A 24,114-nucleotide genomic window follows, 5' to 3' on the forward strand; every position below is an offset into this window, starting at 1 on the left:
GAAGTTTTGCTGGTGCGGGATCCCAGCCTCTGGCTGACATTACATCGCATATGTATCCCCAATGGATGCTTTGAGGTGGGATAACAAGACAGCAGGCGGCTGTCTGTCAGCACTAACTTCACAGGGACCGGGAGCGCACCTCAGCGCCCACGCACTCACCAGTCACTCACCCATCATCAAGGGCAGCAGGAAGCAGAGGGAGGCGAGCGGCATCTTGCGGTGTTTCCTGGGGTGTCCCACCACAGTACACTTAAAACAAGCATTAGTGCTTATAAGTTAAACAAAATGACTGCAGGCAACGGGAACACGGACAACGGGAAGGGGTGGGACTAACAAGCATTAGTGCTTAAATGACTGCAGGCAACTGGAACACGGACAACGGGAAGGAGCGGGACTAACAAGCATTAGTGCTTATAATTTAAACAAAATGGCGTTGGACTATCCACATCGGCATGCGCATGCACATCTGTGTCCATCCATACGCGTGCATATTCAGCTTTTGCTGAATCGATTACAAAAGGCCCTCCCATGGTCAGAGCAGCGCTGCGTGCTGCTAACGCCAGGCAAGACCTAAAAAGTAAGGGGGACAGAGGTGCAGCCCTGCCGGGTATCTCAGGACACTTTGAATGGTTCCGTTATTGTGCCATTGAAGCGGTGCGAGCTGATGGGTCTCCGTATAGTAGTTTCACTAAGTCTACGAAGCTCTTCGGAATGCCCATCTTGTTCAGCAAGGCATGTAGAAAAGGCCACTCAACAGAGTTGAATGCCTTCTCTGCATCTAAAAATGCTGCAATAGCAGGTGTGTCTAGATTTATTCAGTTAACTACGGGAAAAAAAAGTCCTAAGGTTAAGCGAAGTGGATCTGTGCCGAACGAATCCAGATTGGACGGGTGTTATAATCTGCTTCATTAAGAGCAATAGTTTAGTTGCCATCATTTTGGCCAAGATTTTATAGTCAAAATCTAAAAGTGATTACGAACGATACGACCCGCACTTCTCAGGATCTTTACCGGGCTTGGGGAGTAGCATCAGTACGGCTTCCCTGAATGAGGGTGGGAGGGTGCTTGTTTCTAATGCTTTCTTATAAACTTCAAGGAGATGAGGGGCCAGGAGTGTTTTGTAGATTTTATAAAAAATCCAGGGGAACCCTTCCAGCCCAGGCACTTTAGAGCCATCCATTGCTGCAATAGCTTGCTCCATCTCTTCAACTGAGTAAGGTTCGCTCAAAAATTCCCTATGTGCTTCCGGAAGCCAGACCATGGCGATCTCCTCTAGGTATTTCTTAATGTCTGCCATAGTGACCTCTGATTTAGTGGCATATATGTGTAATATGTCTGGAGTGTGCGCCCGGTGTCAGTGTTCCCAGCTATAATTTGCCCTTCCTGGTTGCGTAGCTTGCTGATGTAATTCTGGGTATAATGAGGCTTGAGCAACCTTTCTAGAGTGTGACCTGGTCTCTCCCCTTGCCCATACCTACGAGCTGCGGCATACTTCCCTAGATATAGCGCCTCTCTGCTAGCTTCGTCTGTGTATTCTGCCAACAACTCCGTCCTGCAGTGAATGTAGGATTCGCTATTGTGGTGTTCCCCCGTCATGTTGCCTCTGTCGAGCAGCCGTAGTTTGTCCTCTAACTATATTAGTTAATTCCTATTCCTTTTTGTGGAGTCACATTGGCTTCACCAGTTAGACATTTATTGTTGATGTCCTTTCTCTTTCACTGCTTCACGTCAACCAACAGAGATTCATACGACCAATAAGGGAAAGATCTTTAACAACCTGACAAAGAGATAACATTGTAAGGCCCAGCACTCCTTCAGATGGTAGCATTGCCGGATGGTTGGTTACTGAAGCAAAAGGAGTTAGACTATCCCCTATAGAAATTCTAGGCTTTGCACAAACCCATCCCCTAAAGCCCATGTCGCAATTTGGAGAATTAGCCGAGTTTCATCAGTTCGGGAAAGAGCTATAACAGCCGAGGAGTGAGTATTAATAGGGTTGCGTGTTGTAATTGTATAAGTCAAGCTTACTGTATTTTGCTGAGATTGTGATGCAATGACATTCTTGTGGTACAAATGTGATTGCGTTCAATGCTGGGCAGTTGAAGTTATCAAACTGAATGTAGCCTTAGATCCTGGGATAGAGATATACGTGTGGAATACACTTGGTTGTAATCTGTCTGCTACGTTTTGTGGTGTTAGTCAGCAGGTCATTATATGCCCATAAATGTTGGGCTCTAACCATGCATTTGGCTGAATCAATGACATAGGATCATTGAAAATGAAGGGGCTTTGATGTTTCCACCCTTGCCACATTTAATTTGAGAATTATTGAAAATTTGAGACGAGTATTGTACGAGATGAAGCCACCTTCCAGACCCGCACAGTATGAGCCACTTAATGCCTTAATGCCGGGAGCTTGCAGCACATGGCAGAGAAAAGGAGAAATATCAGGGTAGAGTCAGAAAAACAATACGTAACTGTGATAAAGTTAGATGGGGTGCAGAGCAACAAAAATGGAGAGCAGACATAATTGAGGGAACTATGTTATCTTCTCCATTGATGAGTGAAAAACTTCAGTAAGAGAAGGAGAGAAAAAGGAGGATGATACATAAAGTGCAGAGGGATCAGGTAAAGTTAGTGATCGAGTGAAACATTTCTGGATGTGTTATTTTCAACCCGTCCACCGCCTTATAATGTAACCCAATCCGAAGGGATTTGTAGTGCTGTTACCGGTGGAGGCTCTGAGGGAGCCACCGCCCCAGTGACTACGAGTCAGAACCTTTATGGGAGAGAGTTCAGGGATACGTGCCTCTGTTAACTCTACTGTTTGTTTCTAATGCCCCATACGCAATAACTGTTCTGGTTACCACCACTGTGCATGTTTTGATGGCTACTACTGGAGTAAATGTGTCAACTCCTGTTCTTGTTGCCTTTAGATGGGGAGCATGGGAAAAACTTCTTTGGTCCTGAACATAGTGACATCAACATATATCGATCCTTTACCATCATCAATGAATCAGACAGGACTCACCCCTTTAGACGCACCTTCTCAGAGCTCTCGAAATTCTCACCTGTCCATGTGGAATTCGCCTCTGTGTATTCCAATCAATAGTCCCTAGGAAGCGACAGTGCCCAGTACTTCTGAAGTCCAAAATGGTGTTAATTCACAGGAATTAGATGATTTGATTGGGTTGTTCAATGGGTCCCCACAAGAAGGTTAGGGTTCAGGATTGAGCAGACTGCTCCAGTCACCAGAAAGGGAGAATGCAGCGGATGAGGTCAAATAAAAATAAAAATTGGATGAGATGATCTCAGGAAATCTTGATCTTTCCTGGATAGATTCCTATCAAGAGAATGAACTTGTCTACATATGCATATATGTTTGTAAGTGTGCAGGACAAGTTCATGATAAGGTGTTTGAATTGGCTCAAGAGTATGGTGGATTTAAGTAGGAGTAAATCCTTACAGAAAAGTTACTGCGTATGTTTTGATGAAAATAACATAACCAGTTTGAGGCCGTCAGAATAAAAATGCACATTTTGGAGTTAATTGGTAGCATCCAGTAATGGTGTGAATTAGGTAAATGGGAAGGCAGATACACCAAGAAGAAAGACCAAAATGAAGCAAAGGGAGAACGACTGCTGTCTTTGATAGGTGGAGAAGGTGCTTCAAATTTCCCATTGATAGAAGTGCCTAGTAGAGGTGGAATTCATGTACCACAAACTAGGAGTGATCCTGAATCATTTACGAACAAAGGCAGCAGTCCAAACCCTCCTGGGATCCCAAGACTTGAGGCTCCTGCCTTCCATCATTCACTGACCTATGGTCAGTCTATCGATCAGGATCTATAAAGTGCGACTAATCAACTAATAGCATATCAGGCGCTTGGCTGTTAAGCCAATGAGGGAGGGCTGCAGTCCTACCCCTCATCGGACCTCTGAGACTTCCCTGTGGAAGAGCTGCTGTTGAGGTAAATTTTGTGAGGGTTTTTTTATGTTTGGTGAATGTATGAATTTATGAATGTATGTGTTAGTGAGTGTTGTGGACTGGTGTGTGTGTGAGTGTGTGAATAAATGGGTGTGTGTTAGGTGTATGTGTGTATGTATGGCCCTTGTCTCCATCCCTGCTAAAATTACTGGCCGCCACTGCTCAGGAGCCTGAAGAGATGTTGCATTCTTTCTATAGGAGATTGTTGCAAATATTTAAACAGCAGAATGGAATGGAAAATCTCAAATCCAACTATATGGGAAGTTTTGTGTCTCGGTTTGTGACAGGATTGAGACCTGAAGTTAGCATGATGATTCATCAGCGTTTAATTTGTTGGAAGAATAAGTAAATTGATGAGCTCTTGAGGTATGCAAAATATTGTAATGATGAATTGGAAATGAAACAGAAGCGGTTGAAGGAGAAGCTTATGTTAGCACAAAGGAAAGCCGCACAGAGAGGAAGAGAGGAAATTCAACCACATGTAGGGAATGTTAGTGCTGTGCAAGGTGTGTATCAGAAGGGAGTTCCTGTGACGCAAGGTGGACATGGTTACTCACAACAGGGTAGAGGTCACAGTGTTCTGATTGACCTGAATTTTAAATTGATGTAGCCACACTTAAGAAATCAAATCTCTTTCATTATTGTAACAAGTTAGGACATTAGAAGCCAGAATTTATTCTTTGGGTAGTAACTAAGAATCAGGTTCAAAATTCAGGGTTTGTACAAACACAGGTTAACAACACTGTATAGCCACAAAATATGCCCAGACAGTGCACACAAGGTCCTAGTGTACCACAAGTTTGGGTGATGCAAGTTCTTCATGCTCTGATTCCTCAGCAAAATGTAAATGGTCCTAGATGTAATTCTAACCAGGTCCCAAATTTTAATCAGCATTCCTTCCAGGACCAAAAACGTGTTTAAACAATTTCCTATGTTTGATACACATGAGGCCTATGGTTCAGATCCGTCCCAATGATGGCGCCTAAGGGGAGAGGAAGGCAGTGTGCATGGCACAGTCTTAGAGGTATATCGGAGAGGTTCATTAATGGAAGGAGAGGTGAATGGCCACCCTGTGCCATTTATGATTAACACTGGTACTACCTGTTCCACTGTTAGAACAGTGGAAGTTCCAAGCCAACCCCTCTCAGGAAAATAAACCAAACCGTAGGAGTTTAAAATAAACAAATGACAAACCCTGTAACACTAGAAGGGCCTGTTAAAATAGGATCCTTTGAAGAGAGCAATCAGTTTGTGGCATGTGATTCGAGTCCTGTGAGTCTTTTTGGAAGCGATTTGATGTGTAAGCTAAATTGCACAATTTATTGCATGCTGAAATGTGTGGAGTTTCAGATTAATGACGAAGATGTTGATTTCAAATTGGCAAACATTGGACTGTACCCTTTGATGACAAATGATGATTTGCCTCCAGATCTCAGAGATACAGTGAAGCCTGGTACTTCCCGTGAAAGGGCATAGGTCTCATAAAAAGAGTTGAGCCTGTCTGTAAAAATCTTTTATTTAATACTGAGTACCCAAGAACTCCGCTGTACAATTTGACTCCTGAAATGATTGCTGAGATTACATCGGTGAATGAGTCAATGATACAACAGGACATTTTGAAAGAGATAATGGGGAGTGCAAGTAACTCGCCCATCTTGGACCTGCAGAAGCCTAGCGGTAAATTCTGCATAGTGCAGGACCGGAGATAGATTATTAACATTGTTGTTTCCCGTTGTCCTGTGGTGCCAAATCCAGCAGTGATTTTATTTCAGATTCTATGTGACACTGAGTAGGTTACTGTAATCGATTTGAGCCAAGCCCTTGTCTCTATACACTTGCATGAGGACAGCCAGTATGCTTTGATTTTTAGTTACAGAACCGTGTTTTCACATGGTGCTGAGTCCCATAGGGGTTTACAGAAAGTTCCTCGATCTTTAATTAGATCCTTAAAAAGAACCTTAAATCACCAATGATGGCCTATAACTCTGTCCTAGTGCAATATACTGACGATCTGTTCATTGCATGAGATACCCGGGAGGCATTTAAACAAGACCCCATTGCACTGTTAAACCACTTGGCAGCAAATGGACATAAAGTGTCCCCAAGTTACAGTATTACCAAAGAGAAGTTCGGTATCTCAGACATCACATTGAGAAGGGAGCGAGGAAGGTGTCACGAGAAAATGTTGGCGATTCTGAAAATGAATCTGTCAACCACACAGAGAGAAGTCAGGATATGTTTGGGAATGGTGGGCTAATGTCAACAGTAAATATCCCTTATGGCCAAACCTTTGCAGAGGCTAACACATAAGGATGTGTTGGATCCGGTTCCATGTGATAACTATTGCTTGATTGCCTTCCTAGAGCTGAGAGAAAATCTCTGTTGTGCCTCAGCACTGGGAATGCCTGATTATAACAAAGTTTTTTGGGCTTTTTGTAGTGAGTGAGTGGGCTGCACTCGCTCAGTGCTTATACAAATACGTGAGAATGCATGAAGACCATTGGCTTACTTTTCTGCTACTACAATGATCCTCAAGCATATTAAACTGATGTCAGGGAAAAGTAAAAAACAAATGAACACAAACAAAAAGACAAAGCCTTCTCATATCAATCTCCCTAGAAAATGGTTTTGAAAACTGGAAAAAAGGGGATTTACACACTGGCTTGATGCACAAAATGGCACCTGACCACATAGTCAGCCAACAACTGCAAGCAAGGAGGAATATGCCCTTTCCCCCCCCCACTTTCCCTCACCCCGCATTTTGTTACAACAACTGCATTGTAACAACTCATACCATTATCCCACAAGTCATAACAACGACCTGCGAAGGGGGCACTGGATGTTGGAATATTATAATTTACTATTCCAACTACAGTCTGTGTGGACAGTAGGGAAGGTGTTGGATTTGACCGAAAAACACCTTCTTCCCCCTCTGCAAGTCGTTGTAACAACTTGTGGGGTAATGGTATGCGTTGTTACAACATGCGGGATGATGGATGCGTAGTAAGGGGTGTTTACCAGCAAGGAGGTATGGACACAACAAGGAAGTGGAACACATGCAGGCCTATGGCAAAAGCACACGGATGGCTACACAAAATGGTTACCGGCCACTTGGTCAAACAACAACAACAACATACATGTAAGCATGGACACAACAAAAAAACACGTGCAGCCCTATGACAAAAGCACAATGGCTGGCTACACAAAATGCCACTGGCCCCATGGTCTAACAACAACAAGAAAAGAAGCATGGACACAACAAAGAACACATGCAGACTATGGCAAAAGCACACTGGCTTGCTGCACAAAATGGCCACTAGCACCATGGTCAAACAGCAACAACCAAGGAGGCAAGGACGAAAAAGAACACGTTCAGGCCTACGGCTCAAGCACACTACCTGGCTATACAAAATGGCCACTGGCCACATGGTCAAGCAAGGAGGGATGGTGGACACAACAAAGAACACATGCAGCCCTATGGCAGAAGCACACTGGCTGGCTGCACAAAATGGCCACTGGCCCCGTGATCAAACAACAATAACAAGCAAGAAGGCATAGAGACAGCAACACACACATGCAGTCTGTGGCATAAGCACACTGGCTGGCTACACAAAATGGTTGCCAGCCACATGGTCAAAGAGCAGGGTCAACGAAGGGATTTTAAAATGTTCTTCTAAACTAGAAAATCGACCGACCAATAGAATGGTATCCATTTTCAAAGCTAAAGGAGTAAGCACAGCCCTTTATGGGGCAGGTCTCTGGGGTTAGACCAATAGCTCGGCCCCGCAAACAGAAGAAAATTGTTTTTTAAAACACATGTTGTATTTACCACAATCTTTATCAAATACTATTGTACATCATGAGGTATACATCATGAGGTATGGCGTCAATTTTTAGCGGACTCCTTAATGGCTGGGCCATTGGTATTATGGGCATCAATTTGGAGACGGGAAGAGACAGCTTTTACCAGGTCAGTTTTTTTTGATTGTTTAAATTTGAATGATGTTTTAAAAATCCCATGGTTACCCAATATTAATACCACATTAGGAAACTTTTTTAATTTATCTGTATGGTCGAACCCTATAAAAATATTGTCTTTTACCAAGAAAAATATCAAAGACTCCTTCCTGCTGCATAGCCGGGATCTTCAAGCAAAATCAGAACTAAATAAACCGACCGTCGCCTCATATAAATCTTTTATGTTAAAGAAGGGGGCCAATAACTACCTGTCACATGTGATTTATGTACAGCACAATTTTGTGCTATTGAGATTGAGATGTGGTATTGCCCATTATGTTGTCGCATTTCCTAAAAATGAAATCACACTCACCAGATTTGGTATCATGTCCGTTTGACAACAAGAGTAAACATATCACATTGCACTTTCTGTTATTCTGTAATTTTTACTGTAATTTTAGATGTTTTTATCTTATGCCCCTGCTTGTCTCCCAAAATAATAGGTCCCATAAAATAGCAATGAGGTTTTTGGTTACATTAGAGGATCCGCTAACATGGTATGAAATCAATGAATGCAAGGAAAAGGATTTTGTTATAATCTAGAAAAAATTGCGCTTAATAATTGGTACTGTAAATGATGTGATTCTTTTTCTTAGATGAAATGGTCAAATAACAAGCAAGGAGGCATGGACAACAAAGAACACATGCTTGACTTTGGACACTGACTACACAAAATGACCTCTGGCCATATGCCATTGAGAACAAAGACAAATGGTGGCTTATGGCAAACACACATACACACACACTGGCCAGACAAAGGAGGCATTGTAAACAATGAAGGAAACAAAACCATTTACTCAGCAATGCCAAAAACTAAAATTAAGTGAGCTATAAAACTTTTACTGCAACACACATCCTCCCAAAGCAACAAAAATACCCCACCAAATAAATGTTGGCAGAAGAAAAATGTGAAATATAATAAAAAGGAAACCCCAATTTTTGTATTTAATTCAGTGGCATCTCTAGCCTATTTGATGTTTTAAAACAACATATACCATAGAAAAGTTGTTTCATGTGCCCAATGAGTACTACTGGCTGGATGGCCCATGGACAGTCTAGGCCACATAGTAAAGTAAATGAATATTGCAAATGTAACTAACGTGGATAAAATGTACTGAACTGTGCAACCTTTTTCCCTTACTAAAGATAAAAAATTAAATGCAAAACAATTACTAGACCACCACTGAAACTTAAGGAAACCCACCATAACCACAATCAAATATAAAAATCAAATAAAAGTACAAATAAATACTGGTGCATGCCTTCTAATAAACAAACAACACCCTTATACAAATGTTTTAGAACTTACTTGTGATATAAAAAAAACAACTAAGCCATTAAAATTCAATGGTTTATATGCAGCTGGAATTGCTGACAAAGACAGTGATCCTTCCACCTCGAAATCCATATGACAAGTGGTAAGGAGATGGACAAAGCACTGGGAGGAGCCTGCTGGACAGGAAGGGGAAGTTGGAGTTTCTGGGGCACTTCCTTCTTATCGAAAAAAAGAGTTGAATGAAATAAATGCTTTTTACTCTAAAAAAAATCTTGACCGGTCTGTTGGGGTAGAATATTCACTCAAAAATTTCTTTTTTTTAGTTGACTTATCGAGTACAGAAACTGCTCAAGAAGCAGCCGCCGCCGCTCACACTCACTAGTGTCATGAAAATGGTGCTGGAAGGCTCTGTGATGACCAGAAGCCAAGCTAGCAGGCGCCAAATCTTGTTTGTGCTTGCTAGGGCCCAGCAAGTCTCATTGCTCTCACCAGCATGCGCCAACACAAGTCTCATGTGCACCACTGTGATTATAATTCCGCTACATGCCGGATGGCGAAATTTAGTGGAAACTCCGCCTTACATGCGCAGTGCAGAGTTACTGAATTCCGCCAATTTCGCAAGCAGAATTATAATTCCGTCCAGGCCTACTTTTGGCCCTGTAGCCTCATGACTGCCCGATGCCTTAAAGCTGTATTGGCAGTAGGTGTCAACATAGAATGAGGTGAAAGTATTGTCATGGGACATCCCCTTCCTGTGTGCGTTCCCCACTCTGTGGAAATCTTGTTGATGCATACACACACACACACTCATAATTTGACTAACAGTCGATTGACTGAATATAGACAGGTTATACTTGTCACTGAAAATATAACCCTCAAAAGGCATGCTTCTTCAAATCCTGCTACCCTGTTGCCTTTGCCTAAAAATGAAAACATTGATGGGGAAGTAGAGCATGACTTCAAGGGGTTAGCTTGGTCAGTAAGATTGGTGAGGTTTGAGCATCAGCTTTCCCCATCATCATGCTGACATTTAATGTTAAAATATGCTTTATGACAAGCAGGACGCATGAGAGGGGCTTAAAGGCAGTGGAAAGGGAGAGGAATACGGATTAATAGGGGTACTAAATGAGAGAAACACAATATTTTGTAAAATACTTCTTTTTTTACCACTTTCAAAACAGAGATGAGAGTGTATGTGTGTTTTATGTCAGTGTGTGTATGTAAAAATCCCAGGTGAAATCCGACAGACACTGCAACATACACAACTAAAAGTACCTGTAACCAATTATTCATCTGAAAATACATTTATTAGGTGGGGTGTAATAACCCAAACATCCCCCTGCCCTGAAGCTACGCCTCTGCATGACTGTCTCGGTGTCACTGAAATATGCACCAAGCCAAGAACAGATATACAAGATGGGCCACTGACGGAGTCTGATCTCATACTGTTTGTTGATGGGTCCTGTCAGAGAGATGATGTGGGAACCCTAAGAGCTGCCTACGTAGTCTGTAATGGGGGTAGTAGAGGCATCCTGGTTTCAAGGGGTGTTTTCTGCACAAGTGGCTGAATTGATCGCTTCTATGTCAGTATAGCTTTGGTGTCGTTCATGACTTTGGTCAGTTATGGTCACAAAGGGGATTCATTATGTCATTAGGATCCAGTATTCGAAACGTAGCACGTCATGAGATTATTGGAGGCATTGCAGTTGTCTACCAAAATTGCTGCCCATAAAAGTGAAGATGACTGTGTGACAGTTGGCAACCGATATGCTGATGAGGTTGAGCAATATTGTGCTCATGGGCCCGAACATTTAATGGTGAATATGTAAATGAATCTCAAGATGAGACCAGTTACAACCTTTTGTTGACATCAGCTGATACCTGGGAGGAAGTGAAACGGTTGCATGAGGAAGTGCCAGAGGCAGAACAACAGGGTTGGGTCATTGCAGGTTGTGTTAAAAGAGAGGATGACATTTGAGTTTCAGCAGATGGAAGACCTGAATTGCCAGATAGCTTGCTGTCTCCAATGGCTAGACATTTTCATGGCCCCACATATGTTGAAAGGTATGCCGTGGTCAGATTGTTTTGACAAAAATGGTTTAACCCCATGGCTGAAGGATTGTGTCACAGAACCACGGGGACACTAAGCCATACAGGAAGATCAGGAGGGCCATTCAACCGGATGCAGTTGGACTTCAGCGAGATGCTGGTGTGCAACAAGCTGAAATATGTCTTGTTGATTGCGGGTACCAGGAGAAAGGATAACCTCCCAGTAGTTAAGTAGTTACGTTGTTGAGGGAACTGATCCTCAGGTTCGATTTCCAAACTTTGCTGGAGTCAGACAGAGGAAGGTCCAGAAAATGTTTGTGCAGCATTACAAGTAGAGCAAAACTACATTTCAGTTATCGGCCTGAGGCTTCATGCATAGTAGAACAGGTGAACGGAATGTTACAATTCAGGTTGGCCAAAGTGTGTGCATCAATGTCTCTGAAGAAGCCAGATACTTTGACCCTTTTGTTAATGAAGGAGTCTTCGCAGCATTCCTGATCGGAGGTCAGGACTGTACCCACATGAAATCATCATGGGTCGAGCAATGAGACTGCCAGCAGTGCCTTCAAATGCATGTGTGAATATTATAGATGACATTATTCTTGATTACTGAAAAGGACTAGCTGATGCGATGCACTTGCTGTCTCACCAGGTTGAAGATGCATCAGGAGCAGTGCCATGACCTCAGTTCTAGCGACTGGGTCTTGGGGAAGAAACAGACTTTTTCATATCATCCTCTTGACAAACACTGGTTTTTGGTGTGGAGGTCTCCCCAACTGGATTCTTGCTGATCATACTCGCAGAGTGTAGCGTCCCCTTGTGATGTGACCCTGAAGAAGGGCCTAGTGCTGTGACAAGCCAAGTGGGAGCTGGAGATAGTTATCCAAGATGGCTGGGGAGAGAGAGAGACTAAGTCTGCGTGCAGAGCATGTGCCCTGCACTAGCCCAGAGTCCACTGAGGATTATGTCTGGGTGACAGTGAAGATGAACAGTCTGCACTCTGAGCTCAAAAAAAGCTAGGGTACCCTGCTGGAGGTACTCATCCCCTGATTGGACATAGTTTGCCGAAAATGACAGCGAGAGGGGATTTTGAGATTTGGAGGAAAACAATGAGATTCCAATTGAACGTCCATGAAATTAAGCTTGTGGATGTACTTTGTATTAAATTTGCTTTGCCATTGAATTGACTGGCACGATTGATTTTTCACTAGCATGATCTCTAAATTGAACTTTGATCTTTGCTTTTATTACAGACAATTGAACAAACTTTGTTAAAAAGAATTAGGATTCCCGAGGCTGCAGAAGGATTGTAGGGATGTCGTTCAGAAGCAGGCAGAGTAGGGTTAGAGAAGACTACTGAAGACTTCGTAAATAAATTCAAAATACAATTTATGGACTTTGTTTTGTCACTTGCACGAGTAGGAAAATTCTGACGAAATCTGATTGCTGCTATTGTGTTCTCAACAGTGTGATTTAAGTGAAGTCAAGAAAACTATTAACACTAATAGACAAAGGCTTATATCAGCAGGTATATTGATAGCTGTAAATGTAAGACTAATAATTTTGCTTCTACAATTATATTCACCCTCACTTCCCAATTCAGTTGTGATTAGATCTAAGACTAACCCTAGAACCCTGATTCCCACTGACCGTTTGCATACATTTTATTTCAAGACCTTACATGTAGATTCGTCAAGAGGAGACTTCTCAATTGCTTATTTTAAGTTGCTTTATGAATATATTAACACTATGGATGATAAGGACTGCTACATTTGTATGTAGTTATCTAAATCAGCTGCAGAAAGGATTAAAATCATCACATTCCTCTTACAAGTGGAATTACATGTAGCCTTTCAATGAGTCTTTAATATGGAAAAGGTCACTTTCAGTATTATTTCTCGAATTACGATTTAGTGCTTTCTGAAGTACCCATTGTTAAGCATTTGGGACATCACCCCAATGCTAAAGAGATGTATACAGCTGATTGTTTCTTTAAACCCATTGTAACGCTAGACAGGGTCGAACTGGGAATCCAAAGCAGCCCTGACAAATGCTGTCTGACCAGACCCCGTACGGTGCTTAGTGAGTGCAGCGAGAAATTCTGACCACTATAAGGAGGGTTTGAGGCGTTTCTCCTCACAAGAAAATTTGGGCAGAAATGGTGCATTCAGTAACACATTTTTCATTATATATCCAATTGTTTTAGCTTTTAAAGCAGCAGATGATAACCTTAGAGTGCACCAGAATAGGACAATCTTTCTTGGAGCTTTTCAATGTTTCCTTCCTCACCCTCCAACAATGTCACTCATCTCTCCATAGACCCTCTGTCACATATATTTAATTTGTTTTTTAGCGCCTCTCAAACTTGTGTAGGAACACTTTATATCACACACAAATACAGAGACGATGAATCATTTGTGTGTAAATCAGTGTATAGAATATGTTACATAAGACAAAGAGGACTACATGGTGTAGGATTTATGTCATCTGTACTGCAGGCATTTTTTAAGAGTGCTTGATCTGTTGAAGCACAAACACAGGATTCAGAACGTAATGCAGTGGTTAGGGTTGGCTTTACTAATAAGAATATATTTCTACCAAAACAAACCATTTTCTGCAACATTAGGATAATGAAAGTCTCAGAAGAAAAACATAACTTTCTAACCTGTACCATGTAGTGTGCATGCAGCTCTTTGATGACACGTCCTAGCTCACTGTGCTAAATTATGATTGTAACTTATGAACTATACAGTAAGAAAAGGGTCTCTATGATAAAAGCAGTAACCCAATAAGCTATACAAATAAAATACTGTTCTGTGATCTGCATGGTACACGTCCTTTGCAGCACCCTACCCTAGATGATTTAAAACTGCCACTAGACAAAACTGTTATCTCTCTCCAGCAGGAATATTAATCACCAGAGTTATCTTGACACTTTTATTGTTGCCTGAGAACTACTGGACATACAAGGAACGTCTGCAAAAGGTCCCAGTAACAAAACCGGAACTCACGCTTCCTGTCTCCCTGGGAAATGCATAATGCCTGGTACGGCCAGTCCATCCTTGACTCTAGATACTGCTAATAGGCACAATTTGACTTGTTCCCTAATTGATGTTGAAAAATAATTTCTAGATTCTGTAGAAGGCACAAGAAGGACAACTGAAGCTAGATTGAAAATAGGAAGGAATCAAAGGAATAGAAATAGGTGGGATAATAAAGAATTAGAGCATCAAGAGTCAGGAATTATGCTTGCTTTAACTTTAGATTGGAGACCCAAGGTAAATGTATGTGTGCCTAGATGTAAATCTGCACTTTATTCAAAATTTATGAGAAAGATTGATTGTGATCACATTTTTTAATATGAGGGAAATTGGCCATTATTCCTGGGAGGTCAGGATCCTGCCATTCCTGGATTTTATTATGTGTGTGGGGATCACACATATTCTACTTTGCCCTGAGGGTGGCAAGGTACATGTTACTTGGCAATAGTCTTCCCGAAGAATTATCATGCAGAACATTGGATGATCTTTATGGGGATTACAAGTTAGAACTAAAAGAATCAGCAGTGGTTCTGAAATACTTGGAAATATATTTGGTGCATTCATTCCTTCTGTAGGAGTAGTTTTGAATGATCTCAAGATTAGGAAGTTGTCCACTATAGTTTATATGTTGGTCACTAGTACTGAAAATTCATTGTTTGCCGTGGACACTCAAATGATAGCTATACGGTCTAAGGGTAATGAAGAATCACCTTGGTTAGACATCCTTCTCGCAAAGGAGGGTAAAATCTCAAGATGTTGAAGATTCAGCAGTGCTGTATATATATATATCTGACAAGGTTGAGGAGCTGTTGGGATAAATTAAGAATATTACAGATTAAGGGAGATTTAAGGAGGTGGAAGGTACAGGTGCTTGGGAAGCATCTGGAAATGGATTTGCTGCAGTAGGCAAGTGGTTTGGAAATCTTGGAAGTTGGATATTGGGTTCCATTTTGAAACCCCTTGCATTAATTGCCATTTGTACAATCTGTGTTTGTGATTTTTAAGGGGTACTACAAGTGTATGAAGGCAGAAGGAGCAGTAAAAAGAGGAATAAAGAGAAAGAATGTGGAGCTAGAGAACAAACAGTGTAGATTTTATGATTCAATATCTGGCAAACGCTACACGTAAAATGTTGAAAACATCAGGGTTTTTACCTGGTCTGACCAGATAAAATTGATATGTTGATTGTGATGGATAATATCACCATCAGAGGGGAAAGGTTCAGTTTATATAGGTAAGCATGTATTTTTTATTCACGTTTTTACACTTATACTTCAAGTTATATTTGCATTTGTAAACATGTACTCTGTTACTAACATTTTGCATTTATTCTTCAAATTACACATGTGTATGTATAACCATATATTCATAGTGCATATTAACTGCTTGGCTAAATTAGCTTGACTACAGGCCTCAATTGAACTAAATTTTGTTTTGCCAGCATGTTATTTCTTTCTTTGCAGATGTATTATATTAATTCTCGTTAGTTAGAGAAAAGGTGATTGTTTATATTGGACTGCTTATAGTGAAGCCCCGAGGGAAGAGCTTGGCAGTGAACATGGAGAATTAATGGTCGAAATAGGTCTTCTGTTTATCATGTACCAGGACGAAAAGATGTTTAAGCTTGAGAACTGCAAATCCAGTTTGATGCGATGGGAATCTGAAGGGATGTTACTGATGCACTTGAGCGCCAATTTGGTTGGCTCCTGGTGAGGTGAAAGGAGCTAAGGATATTTCTAAATCTCTTTTTACTTTTAAATTGGTGTTCTCACAGTTACACGACATTCGATTCCCTTTAGACTTGGAGAGGTATAGACCTCTCTGCTTGTCTTATTCTTGCAAGTGTGAAGCTTTATGCTAAATGCTTGTGTCCTTTTTAGGTCTCGCGTATTGTTGCAGCGCAACGCTCTGTTTTCTCTGCGAGACCTCTTGTGATCAATGAGATTTCAGAAGGCGACTTGAAGTCCTGCCCCTCTTTCTCATTGTCTGGCGTCACCGTTTATGCTAAACGGTGGCCTGCCATTGAAAATGAGGTTTATTTGTTGCCGCCTTTTACCCTTTTCATCCGGCCCATCTGGACAGGATCGTCTGCTTTGTGGCTGTCGGAAACAATTTCTTATTTTTCGGGGGGCCATCTGTTTCTAATTAGCATTCACTAATTCACTTTTGTTCGCGAGGCGTGCCGGGGGCCATCTAGTAAACGCTGCTCGGTCGGTCGGGCAGCAGAGCAAAGCACGCATAAATCTTTCTGTTCAAGTATTTATGTATTTCACATGTATTCGCAAAAACTGAATTAGCTCACACATTGTTAATATTGTTTTGTTAACCAGGTCCGTGTGATGCCTGTTACTCTCACATTAATTAATAAATAAAGTACATGTTCTACATACATGTGGGTACTGGTATATGAGACACTTATGCTTATGTAGCCGGCTAAATATTAGCAACAAATTGTATCATTTCTTTAGTGGTTGTAAGACTTCTTACGCACTCACTGTCTTTCGTAAAACAGCAGGCCATACAGATATCACTTTCCCCACTCCCTTCTACATTAGTCTGTTTCCGTGGTACGGATCTCCGCACTGACCCCTTAGAAGCCTCCTTTCAGAAGTCCCCAGACAAACACTGCTGCCCTGCCCTGTTTAAGATGGAAACAGCTCCTCTGTCTGTTCAGATGTCGCCAGCCTTCAGAGACAGGACGGCAGATTGGTGTGCCTTAAGCCACAGATGGGGCTCTCGTCAGAGACCATTGTAAGTTAATGAAGTCTTGCTGGGACCAACTGGGCATGTAAAGATCTGGGCATGGCTCACAGCGGGGGGCTTCCCAACCCAGGGGCTACAAAGCCCCACGCACATCAACGGGCGGCCCTTGTCGCAGTGCCCTCCCCCGACAGCTGCAAGGGGCTGCCAAAGGAAATGTTGGGGATGCCATTAATTACAAACTGAATTGGCTCACACATTGTTAATATTGTTTTGTTAAACAGGTCCATGCCATGCCTAGTACTCTCAAATTAATGAATAACTAAAGTACATGTTTTACATACATGTGGGTACTGGGATATGAGACACTGATCCTTATGTAGAGAACTAAATAAAATTAAAATATTTAATTATTTATTTAGTGGTTGTAAGACTTCTTATCCACCCACTGTCTTTTGTAAAACAGCTGGCCATACAGATATCACTTTCCCCACTCCCTTCTACATGTGTCTGTTTCTGTGGCACAGATCTCCGCACTGACCCCTTAGAAGCCTCCTTTCAGAAGTCCCCAGACAGACAATGCTACCCTGCCCTGTTTAAGATGGAGACAGCTCCTCCGTCTGTGCAGATGTCGCCAGTCTTCGGAGACAGGACGGCAGATTTGTATGCCTTAAGCCCCAGATGGGGCTCTCGTCAGAGACCTCTGTAAGTTAAAGGAGTCGTACTTTGACCAACTGGGCATGTTATGATCTTGGCAGGTACTAAAGCCCCCTCTCACATCAGCAGGCGGCCCTTGTCGTAGCGCCCTCCCCCGACGGCTTCAAGGGGCTTCCAAAGGAAATGTGGGGGACGCCATTAATTACAAGAGTAAATATTTGTTTACCAGTTGTTAAGTGAATGAAAAGGCCATTAGGAAGACCACCGGCACCCCAGTGACTGATCACAAGCCGTGGCAGATTTCTGAGCAAGCAAGAAAAAATGTATGTGCACTCTCACAAATCCAGCACTGACAAACATGACTTCCGGTACAAATCATAGTTTAAAAAATATATATACTCTTAATATTGTGTACAAGACGCACGCGCCTCCCAAGGCTTGCTAAACAAGGCATCGCATTTTACACCGGTGTAAGAAACTGGCTCTATATATGCTGCCTGAAAGAATTCGATCCCCTTGATCAAACAATAATTGTTTTAAAACATATGATCTTCAATCATACAAGCACAACTAAATATATAACAAGCATTAGAAATGCAATAGGTCTCGCAGCATTAGAGTTAGTGCTTTTAGAATTGTTAATGGTTTTTTTTGTAAATCTTTAGCATGAGGTTGAGGGTGAGTGAGGGTGAGTGAGGGTGAGGGTGAGTGAGGGTGGGTGAGTGTGAGTGTGAGTGAGGGTGAGTGGGGGTGAGTGGGGGTGAGTGTGGGTGAGTGTGGGTGAGGGTGAGGGATTGAGGGTGAGGGGTTGAGGGTGAGTGAGGGTGAGGGGTTGAGGGTGAGTGAGGGTGAGGGGTTGAGGGTGAATGAGGGTGAGGGAGGGTGAGGGGTTGAGGGTGAGGGGTTGAGGGTGAGTGGGGGTGAGTGAGGGTGAGGGGTTGAGGGTGAGTGAGGGTGAAGGTGAGTGAGGGTGAAGGTGAGTGAGGGTGAGGGTGAGTGAGGGTGAGTGTGGGTGAGTGTGGGTGAGTGTGGGTGAGTGAGGGTGAGGGATTGAGGGTGAGGGGTTGAGGGTGGGTGAGGGGTTGAGGGTGAGTGAGGGTGAGTGAGGGTGAGGGGTTGAGGGTGAGGGGTTGAGGGTGAGTGGGGGTGAGTGGGGGTGAGGGGTTGAGGGTGGGTGAGGGGTTGAGGGTGAGTGAGGATGAGGGGTTGAGGGTGGGTGAGGGTGAGTGAGGGTGAGTGTGAGTGAGGGTGAGTGAGGGTGAGTGAAGGTGGGTGAGGGTGAGGGGTTGAGGGTGAGGCGTTGAGGGTGGGTGAGGGGTTGAGGGTGAGTGAAGGTGAGGGTGAGGGTGAGTGAGGGTGAGTGAAGGTGAGGGTGAGGGTGAGTGAGGGTGAGGGGTTGAGGGTGAGTGAGGGTGAGTGAGGGTGAGGGGTTGAGGGTGAGTGAGGATGAGTGAGAGTGAGGGTGAGTGAGGGGTTGAGGGTGAGGGGTTGAGGGTGAGTGAGGGTGAGGGGTTGAGGGTGAGTGAGGGTGAGGTGTTGAGGGTGAGTGAGGGTGAGGTGTTGAGGGTGAGTGAGGGTGAGGGTGAGGGGTTGAGGGTGAGTGAGGGTGAGGGTAGGTGAGGGGTTGAGGGTGAGTGAGGGTGAGTGAGGGGTTGAGGGTGAGTGAGGGTGAGGGTGAGTGAGGGTGAGGGTGAGTGTGGGTGAGGGTGAGTGTGGGTGAGGGTGAGTGAGGGTGAGGGGTTGAGGGTGAGTGAGGTTGAGTGAGGGTGAGTGTGAGTGAGGGGTTGAGGGTGAGTGAGGGTGAGTGTGGGTGAGGGTGAGTGAGCTACATCTAATGACTTCAGAGGACTGCTTATAGACTGTTTAAATTACAACCATTGTCGATAGTAAGTACTATTGACCCTGATAACACCCTAATATATGTCCAAAGTCACAGTTTGGTAGGACAGGGCCAGACCAATGTATATGTTTCTATCCCAACAAACACATTTAAGCCACACGGCAGTCTTAGACCTCTATTCATACACACATTCTCCAACACACACGAAAATAGTTACACGCACACACAAACATCCTAACATACATGACTTTGGAATCAGTTAAAAGTACATACACTTGCACACCCACATTGAAGCCCATAGCATAGCAGGACACAGTATGTATAAAATAGATATTTGTGAAAACACTGGCAGATATACACTGTACATAATAAAATATTACAATCTTTAAGTACCGAGTACCTTCGAAACGTGAAGTTATTTCTAAATGCACATGTATACGTGTAATAATGTGCAATTTGATACACTAAACAACCTCCCAATTTACATGAAACATGTTTGGTGCACCTGGTATTTTAACGCTTAATAAGCAGAACATTTAGCCAGCATCCCAAAAAAGAATTACCATCATGAAAATCAAAAACAGGATGACGTGAACTAATAACTTCCAACCATATATATATGCAGAAATGATTAACAAAAGTAAATAATGTGGTAGCAGAGAACTGAACATAATTAGATATCCTAAGGTACAGGATAAAGCACTGTAAACAATATATTTTTAATTAGTGCAAAAAAATTCTGGACCAGCCATGCTTTGACAGCTATAAAACCTATCCCTGCAGATTAACTGAAAAAATCCGCAGCCAGCATGAAAAGCCGTGTATTATTTTAATGTCACACCCCAGAAACATCTCCTCAATAAACACGACTTTTCAAACCCAAATAGACAAGCCTGGGGTAGAAAAACAAACAGCTTGCAGAGATTAAGGCACCTTTTGTGCTTTTGCATGAGCATTTCTTCTCGCAGACTAAATTAAGCGCGTCTGTGCGTTTCATAGGAAGGAACATTTAGCACTGAATGGAAAAAATGTTCTATCACACAAGAAATCCGTGCAGCTGTGCGGAACTTGGTCCAGATGGTAAAAGACTAGAAAGCAGCCGAGTGACAGACAGTAGGCCTTTTCCATTGCGGAGGTCAAGGCCGCAGCCTCGAGGGGTAGCCCTGGGCTTTGCACCGTCCAAGATGGGCGCCCACACCACCAAACATTCTACGTTGACTATTGCAGATGCGGCGACTGTGCACAGTAATATCTCATAGGGTGCTACGGCCATAGAGGCCAGGCCGCGACTGGCTCGCGGACGACTGCGTGTTGAAGCCCTTCTAGGAACCATTGACCAGAGAGACTGCGCGGGTCAAATGGCGCGTGAAAAACAAGGCGCACCCATAGACACTGAAAACACACAACACCAGCTGTCACGGCAGACTGAAACACCCCTCTAACGCACGCTGGTTAATAAAACGAGGCACAACACCGAGGAATATTGACCAGATCACTAATAAGATTGGAGCGCCAATTGATTTTGAACCAAATCAATAGGAGATTAACACAATATTTGTAAAGCAGTGGAATGTGGTGGGGACGTGGCGCAAACAATAAGTGCAGCTAGATCATATACTCAAATACATCCAAGATAGGGTGTTAACGAATAGCGGGTAATTTAACTGAGTGATGCGGCTTCGCACTATGTCCTCAAAGTAAAATGGAGATTAGCAAGCTGGACAATCTGGAGGGTTACTTACATGCCGCTGGTACCAAAAGTGTCTGCCCGCTTCCCTCGATGTGTACACGGGCTTGTCTTGGCCGATTATTTTTAAATAGGTAAGCCAGAGCGCGCCAAACCAGATTGCTCGGTATTTCCGGGTCACGTGATCAGGGCATTCAAGTCTACGCAGTGCCAGACTCTATGGTGCGTGCGTGCTGGTACAGCAGGCAACACTAGAATGCTGACCCTTAAAAACAAATCAGAAGGCGCTTCGTGAAATCGGCGACACAATAATCTTCGGCACAATAGTAAAAGCAAGCACCAGTAGAGGCGTGTTTGGAAACCGAAGACTGGGTAAGGGGAGAGATGCATGGATTGGAGAGATGCAGGCTGTACTATGCAGCCCCATTAACGATCCCGCCCAAGCAACCATTTTGTATTTATTTACCTGGACAGCCGCAGTGGCGGACTGAGGAACGCTCGCGATATTTACAGGCAGCGCTACTGGATATGGAGCCTGCGTGTAGAAATAATTGGAAACAAGGCTAGCGGCAGGCAGGCAGGGGAGGAGAGGAGGAGGGGGGAGGAGAGTAGGGGAGGCACGGCCTAGCGGCCGTGCAATCAAGTAGTGAGGGGGCGGAGCTGGGGGAGGCTGTGGAAGAGAGTAGGCAAGGCAGGCGGCTGGGGGCATGTGCACGCGCATTTAAGCTCAATGCGCATGCGCATTGAGCTTAAATTTCTCGTGCACTGCAAGGAATCGCCACGATTCCTTGCAGTGTGGATAAAGAGCGGATAAGTGCCAATACTCTCGCCTTGCTCGATGCGCATGCGCATCGACAGGCGAGACCTAAAAAGGACATCGAATTTATTCCATATTTAGTCAAAATTAGTAGCCATATAAAAATACAATAACAAACAAGGCACATAAAATCAATAAGAATCACTTAAAAAATACAACAGAATAATGCAATTCAAATACAGTTCAAAACCAGACATTAAAGATTATGGCCCGCATAATCACATGGGAGGACAGAAACAGATAAGACATAAACAATTGTGCAATACAGTTAATACACTCAATGTCCTAGTATCACTCTAAATACCGCACACTGTATAATTTGTGCTACTATTAGGGTACTGGCGTCTTGAGTTGTACGAAGAAGGTGCGTCGACGCGTTTCGATGGAAAAATGGTTACTCCATCTTTATCAAGACTGTAAACTTTTGGCTCTGTCCTAGCATCAGGATCCTATATAATAATTCACCCCTGTTGTGAATGGGGGTAGTATGGTACCGATGGCGTTCCCAATTATGTGGTTCAACCTCAAGAAAAATTATATTTTACGTGGGTCCAACAATAGAGGACCCAATCTTATAGTTATAATTGAAATCCAGGCTATTTTGTGCAGTATTCGTGTACATTTTATTTCTTTCCTGGAAATAATGGACACAGGGGAGGTGGTCCTCAATGAGTAAAATCAAAGCATGCTGAAGCAAGATCCCTTCGAAAGATAGGGTCTATGTTAGATTACTTCCTCCGGTATAATGTGCCACTTCTGAAGAATAAATATACCAATTCCAGATATCCCAAAAGGTTGCTCGTTTTCAATTGTCTGGCGTAACCGTTGTGGCTTCTGGGCAGAACAGGTCATGGCGAAGGTCGGTATTGGAGAGAAATTCCGCACTCTCATTGTTACAAATCCCCCACGGCAGTGGTGCGGGTGAACGGTTATAGCTCGCAGAGCTTTGACATCGAGAGGGGTACGAGGCAAGGGTGCCCGCTATCGCCCCTATTGTTTGCCCTATATATGGAGCCATTCGCTCAGAGGATCCGCCAGAACAGGGAAACAACGGGGATGAGGTTCGGTGGTTTCACCCACACCATCAGTCTCTACGCAATGTCCTACTATTGCCCCCCCCCCCCGAACCGGCTCACACGGATCAGGATCTCACCACCACCACCACTAATCCTCCCCTGCTGTCTGCTAGCCCCCGACCCTCCCTGGATGTCTTTGGCCCTGTAACAACGGAAGAGGTAGGGGCAACTCTGGCCTCAATTAAAAGTGGCTCCCCCCTCGACCCTGCACCCCTCCGCTTCCTGAAAAAAGTGTCGAGCACCATCATTCCTCCCCTCACGGCTCTAATCAACTCCTCTCTTTCGGAGCGCATAGTCCCCCCCCAGCTGGAAAGCGGCAGCAGTTAAAGGCCTTCTAAAAAAACCCTCCTTAGACCCGCAGGATTTTTCCAACTATAGACCCATCTTCCTTCTCCCAGGAAATAGCAAGATCGCGGAGAAGCTGGTGAACAAGCAATTATCACTTTACCTAGAGAGCAACAACCTATTAGGGGTCTCCCAGACAGGGTTCCGTCCAGGTCAGGGCACGGACATCGCCCTCCTGGCAGCAGTGGAGAAGGCCAGAAGCATTATGGACACGGGAGGATCAGTGGCAGTGATCCTCCTGGACCTCAGTGCGGCCTTCGACACTGTAGACCATCCCACCCTAATCCACCGACTGGGAGAAATTGGACTAAAAGGTACGGCCTTGAAGTGGCTAAAATCCTTCTTATCAGGACGTTCCTTCCAGGTGCGGGAAAATGACAGCCACTCACCTATCATCCCCCTCCGGTGCGGAGTACCGCAGGGCTCATCCCTGAGCCCTACTGTTACATTCTCCTACATTATTACTGTTCCTTTAATTCCAGTAGAATGTTAGTGACCACTGTGTGTACATAGGAATGTAAGAGGCAGTTGCAGCTGAGCTCTTGTACTGGTGACATCTAAGGGTCCTATCTACAAATAAACTACAAGCTGCATCAACTTCTTCTGCTTATTACTTGTAAAAG

Source organism: Lissotriton vulgaris, chromosome 7, assembly GCF_964263255.1.
Source record: "Lissotriton vulgaris chromosome 7, aLisVul1.2, whole genome shotgun sequence".
Taxonomy (NCBI): Eukaryota; Metazoa; Chordata; class Amphibia; order Caudata; family Salamandridae; genus Lissotriton; species Lissotriton vulgaris.